Source organism: Gastrolobium bilobum, unplaced genomic scaffold (assembly GCF_033153095.1).
Source record: "Gastrolobium bilobum isolate Gb01-03AN ecotype WA unplaced genomic scaffold, APGP_CSIRO_Gbil_v1 utg2191, whole genome shotgun sequence".
In the NCBI taxonomy this organism is placed as follows: Eukaryota; Viridiplantae; Streptophyta; class Magnoliopsida; order Fabales; family Fabaceae; genus Gastrolobium; species Gastrolobium bilobum.
The window spans coordinates 111,411-117,016 of NW_026896526.1; the positions used below are offsets into that span (position 1 = coordinate 111,411).

At 36.5% G+C, this 5,606-nt stretch overlaps 1 non-coding gene across 1 annotated transcript; it reads right to left on the bottom strand.

Moving 5' to 3' along the window:
- Positions 1 to 1,705: 1,705 nt before the first annotated feature.
- On the bottom strand, positions 1,706 to 1,812 carry LOC133300257 (small nucleolar RNA R71). Its single transcript, XR_009750048.1, has one exon. It is a non-coding gene; the product is annotated as a small nucleolar RNA R71 (small nucleolar RNA).
- Between the last annotated feature and the right edge of the window lie 3,794 nt (positions 1,813 to 5,606).

The window sequence follows — 5,606 nt, forward strand, 5'->3', positions numbered from 1 at the left end:
AATAGTAGCTTAGTTTTATTTTATTTAAGTTGTAACTGTAATTAAGTGACAACCCCCTTTCTCTTCTCTGTATCAACCCTTAAGACTCCTCACGAGCATCAAACCATCATTCTCCATTTTCTGTTTCCGTGTAAACTGTCTTTTAATTTAATATAAGTATTTTTCTCTTCATTCTATTCGTTATCTCTAAACTGAATCTCGGGTCTATGGGATTTTAGTTTGGAATAATTCTGTTTAAAATATCAGCCATGAGCTGAACTATCTGTGGAATGGGTAAACTGCAAAACTCTTAAAGAACTATTTTCAAAACTCTTGACTGAAGCTTTTTGTATTTCTTTGGCTAAGCGGGCTATATTCATTGTGTATCAATGGAAATTGAACACATACTGAGAGAGGAACTTCCATAAGGAAGGGATTTCAGACAGCTTAGCCATTGGGGGAAAGTAGTGTTATGGCAAAAACACTATTGGTCACCTTAGGAATAAAGGGCCACTTCGTCCATTTTAAGGTTCTGTACTGAGAACCTGTTGGAGTCAAGGGAGCCATAGAAATATGGAAACTTGTGAGCCATCTAGTCCATAAGCTGAGGAATCAGAGTTGGCAGATAAGAAACTGGGACAAAGCCAAAAAGTTATAGGTCATGAGCAGAGAAAATAACTATTTAAGAGTGGAGCAGTGAAACCGTTCCTTCTGTTAAACAGGAAGGACCACATACATAACGCAGCGAGTAATTGTTTGCCATCAGATTGAACCTACTGTTCCTGAGGAACGTTGTCAAGACAGTAGGGAACGTTTAACCAGACAGTTCACTTACTAACTTTTCTTCTCATCTTCATTCTTTATAAAACAGTGTAAGACAATATTCAGAGTTCTATCCTCATGGGAACGATAATCTGGGCATTAATACTCCCAATATTACTTGATGTGTGCACTTGCGCACTTGGGTTGGAAGTGAGAACGAATCTGTGTTCTATAAGAACAGAGGAATGTCCCATATCAGAACTTATAGTTTTCCACCTTCAGCAAACCACCCAACAAGTTTTTGAGCCGTTGCCGGGGATAGCAACACTAAATTATGTTCTTATTTACTATTTTTAGTACATACACTGTATATTTGACTTTACTTTTATTTTATTGTCACTAAACTTGATGTTTATATAACTTGTGTTTATGGTTTATGAGTGAAGAGTTTGAAACAAACTCTGATCACTCCATTGAAGTACCTGAGTTTCTCTTTGATCCCGAACCAGAACGTACACTTCATAGAAGAAGAAGAAATCTCAGGGAAGAAATTCTTGAAAACATGGCTGATCATACCAATAATGAAGATATTCCTCCTGAACAAAATTTCAGAACTTTGGCTGCTCCTTTCAGGTACAGACCAGACAGGGGAGTAATCCTCTCTCATGTAGCACCCAATTTCGAACTGAAACCTATCATGTTTCACATGATTAGGGAAGCAGGGGTCTTCAACGGACTCCCTGCAGAAGATCCTTACACACACCTCACAACATTTCAAGATATCTATGATAATTTCAAAGCTGAGGGTGTGACAGAGGAGAGTATGAGAATGAGGTTGTTCCCTCACTCCTTGGGCTTAAAAGCAAAAATATGGACGAAAACTCTCACCCCTGGTTCAATAAACTCATGGGAGGAACTCTCTAACAAGTTCATAGAGAGGTTTCTCCCTATGTCTCGACAAGCTGATGTAAGAGCAGAAATCTCTAACTTTAGGATGTTTTATGGAGAAAATCTCTATGAAGCATGGGAGAGATACAAGGACATCATCGGAAAATGTCCAAACCATGGGGTAGAGAGTTGGGGAGTATTACAATCTTTCTATAAGGGACTTGATTATACTTCTCAATCTCATTTAGATTTTGCTGCAGGAGGATATTTTTTTACAGGAATGCTTGAATCAAGGTATGAAATCATTGAAGGAACTGCTGAAAGATGTCTCCAATGGCCAATAGACAGAGTGAACCAGTAAGGAAGCCAGGCATGCTAGAACTAGGTAAACAAACTGTTAGTATATAGGTGTCCTAGAGACAATCTGTTTTATCAGATGAACACCTTTTTCTATTTGGTATTTCATGATTAATAAATTTGAGCAAACTTTATCTTTATCATATTTATGTCTCGCCAATATTTTATTGTAAATATGCATTTAAAGATAAAGACCCTAGGAATAGAACAGGTGTTCACTCGAGGATCTATGATAGTGATCATGATCATGAGGACTCGAGGACACTGAATGTCTATTACCTAAAATATGTTCCTAATCTTGAATCACCAAGAAAGGGTATTGGTGATCTCAATAAGACTAGTATGACGTCATCTACTTGTATGGAGATATAAGGTAAGGACCTCATGGAATGCAGGCATGTTGATGCCTTAGCTGATGTCGTAGGTGGATCTGTTGGAGAATAGATAGCACTGAACTGACCCGCTTAGAGACTCCACAAGGATTCATTATAGAGAGTATCATTGGATTTGAAAAGTCTCTGAATGTTTGGTAGTGCGGATCGTCCTAGACTTTAGGATGTCATCGAATACTATGTCCTAGAGTTATACTTTGACTGTACAACTCTATCCGCCTGAAAAATGGGGAGAACAATGTACTCTTGGGTATAACTCGAATACATGAGTATAGATGGACATGCCGAAAGGACTCACAATCCCCTATAAGGGATTAGTCGTTCACAAAGACCGGTAGGGCTGAGATGACTTCTAGTTGACTCGGGAATCTATGCATAGTAAGAGATCATAAAGAGTCATGATCTGTCTTAGAGTCAATAGAAGAAGATTCCTAGTTCCTGTGAAATATTATATTTAGTCAATAAAGAGAGATGATACTCTATCCTTGCTCTCGACTAAATGTGAATGACAATGTGAGGGATAATGCTAGCACGGTATCCAAATCAGAAAGGTAGATCACTTGATCAACTCAATTAGTTCTGGGGCTACAAAGCATTGCTAGTGTATCTTGTAGTCATTAAATGAATTGGGCCTTTTAAAGGAGTTTAACTGGTTCAAGTTTATTTATGTCAGTAACTAATTGGGCCTAATGGGTCACACACAAAGGTTATTCTTTATTGCAAGTTATAGCAAGTTTGGACCAATAGTGAGTTATTGGGCTTTGTCAAGACTATGAGTTAAGTTGGGTTGGAGTAGGGACTCCAAGCCCACTTGAACCATGCGCCCTTTTGGGGCATTAGTGGTGAAAGAGTTTTCTCCACTAATGGGACCAAATATGATGATAGGCCAAAGAGGCCTTGGGGCATGAATCCTAGTAAGTCAAAGAGTTGACTTGACCAAAATAAGGTTTGGGCAAATTTGAAATTTGAATTTTAAAATTTGAATTTTTGAATTTTGAAATTTGAAATTTGAAATTTGAATTTTGAATTCGAATTACGAACTTGGATAAAATTGAATTTATATTTGAGTTTAAATTTCAAATTGGAATTTGAAATTTGAATTTGAATTTTAAATTCTATGAGGTTAGGTTGTTGAGAATAATTTAAAATTATTTAAAGGAATAATCCAATAGAGATTGGATGAAGATTCTCTCAACTACTCTTTCATTTGAATTCGGAATTTAAATGAATACCGTTGCAACAAAATTTCTGAGAAAAGGAAAGGTATTAAAGGGGCGGCTAATCAAGGGAGAGAATCAAGGAAAGTCTCTCTCATCACTTTAACTTGTGCGCCTAATCATAGGAGAGGCTTATGTGGTTGATCAGTTTTTATAAAAACCTGATGCATCATATCTCCTATGAGTGTGTAGAATTCGAAAAAGAAAAAGCTCCAACCTTTCTTTCTCTCTCTCTTGTTGCACCATCACCTAACCTCAAGACACCATTATAGTCTTGAGAAAAATAATCCAAACACTTGGTAGCCTCTTCCTTGCATGCGCCTAGCCAGCCACCGAGGATAAAGAGGGATCAAGGAGAAAGAGTTCTCTAGCAAGAAGGAGATAATCGTGTGGATCACCATTGGAAGGCGTCATCCTTTGCGCCTACAAGTGAAAAGGTAATTCTGAAACCCTATTTTGTTTCAACGTAAAGCATTCGTACATGGGGTGTATAGATGGTCTATGCTTCCGCTGCGAAAATTTTTTGTTTTCCACCCATGTATGTGCACCATAGTATGACTATGGTGCAGTCTTTCGAACCTTCAAGTGGTATCAGAGCCTGGTTCGTTGCTGAAAACGAATGGGGTTAGAAATCTGATATCGGATTTTCAAAAAATGTTTTTGAAATCTTCAAATTTCGAACAAGATTCTTAAAAAATTTATTCTTTATGAAAGAACTAATTTTTTGTGATTATGTGAAAGAGACATCATTTTATGGAGACAAAGTGGCGGCCAAGAGAGTCTTGGGGCTAAGGATGGGTTTTAAATCTAGTTGGACTAGAATTGTCAAAAACCATGATGGTGATGACACCATCATAGCCGCGGCCTACATGGTGGGCAGCCGCATCACAATTTTTGATTTTATGAATCTTGATCGTGTTTTGAAGATGAATTCGATAATGTTTTGCAATTGTTTTGTATACCTCTAACCTTCTTGTAGGTACTTTGATAATTGGATGGTCATGGTGCTTTGAATGTTTGATTTTATATTTTTTAATTCTTTTGGTTAAATGGGATTGTTCTGTCCCGATTTAAAATTCTGCATTTTTAAATTTTATATAATTTTGGATGTAAATTTTAAATCGAAAAGGGATGTAAGTCCATGGAGCACAAAGATGTTTCGGCCAAAGAAGATGATCCGAGGATTGAAGATACTTTGGATTGAAAAACAGAAGGCACCATGATCATCCACTTGCATTTAAATTTCAAATTTATGATTTTTGAAATTATGCATGCGTGGATGTATATTATAGAAATTCGAATTTTCAAAATAACTTAAAATTTAAATTTTTAATTTCAAAGGTTTAAAATTGTTATTCGGAATTATGAATTCCGTTTATTTTGGAAATTAAAATTTGAAATTTGAAATTTGAATTTTAAAATTTGAATTTTAAAATTTTGAATTTTTGAATTTACGACTAGTATGTATGCTTATAGTAAACGCGATCATTCCTCAACTAGTATGCATGTTTAAACAAGCCGTTTAAAAGGAAGAACTATATGATAGTTATTATAATATGCATGCAAGATAAAGAAAAAGAATAACTAATGATGAGACTAAAATGAATTATCTAGCATTTTATGATTGCCTCCCATCATCGATGACATTCAAATCCCTTCTACATAATAGTGTTCTCTAGCTCAGCTAAGACCTATCATTTAGTCGGGTAAAGGTTCCATTTGAAGTGTACGACACTTAGGATGATGGTTTGTGCTAAACTAGATACATAAATTCCAGGCTCAGCCGGGTCTATGCATCTAGGGCAATGGGCCAGGTTGTTACAAAGTGATGTAACACTAAGTGACAAGGAGTTGTCAACTTGATGATCTAAGAGAAAATATGGAGATATTGTTGATAAGATCAACCCACTAGATAAGTTAGTTTTGCAGGCTCAGCCGGAGACTAATGGACCTAGTCGTTCTCTTAGCCCACTAAGGATGTCCTTGTGAAGGATAACCCTAAATCAATCAC